Genomic DNA, 267 nt, shown 5'->3' on the forward strand with positions numbered 1-267 from the left:
TCTCGTGAGGGAGAAGGAAACCGCAAATAGCATTGAGTAAATAAAGTAAAATTATAAGTCAGTGGTTGTCTGGTGTTGAATGTCGATAACCACAGTTTGTGAGATAAACATTTGTATTAACATTCATTCATAATACGTACATACATACATACATATATACACACATACACGTACGTTTACGTACGAATGTATAAATATATATGTGTGTGTGTATATGTACATATGTATATTTATTTATGTATATATACATATATATATATATATATA

Source organism: Octopus bimaculoides, chromosome 7, assembly GCF_001194135.2.
Source record: "Octopus bimaculoides isolate UCB-OBI-ISO-001 chromosome 7, ASM119413v2, whole genome shotgun sequence".
Taxonomy (NCBI): Eukaryota; Metazoa; Mollusca; class Cephalopoda; order Octopoda; family Octopodidae; genus Octopus; species Octopus bimaculoides.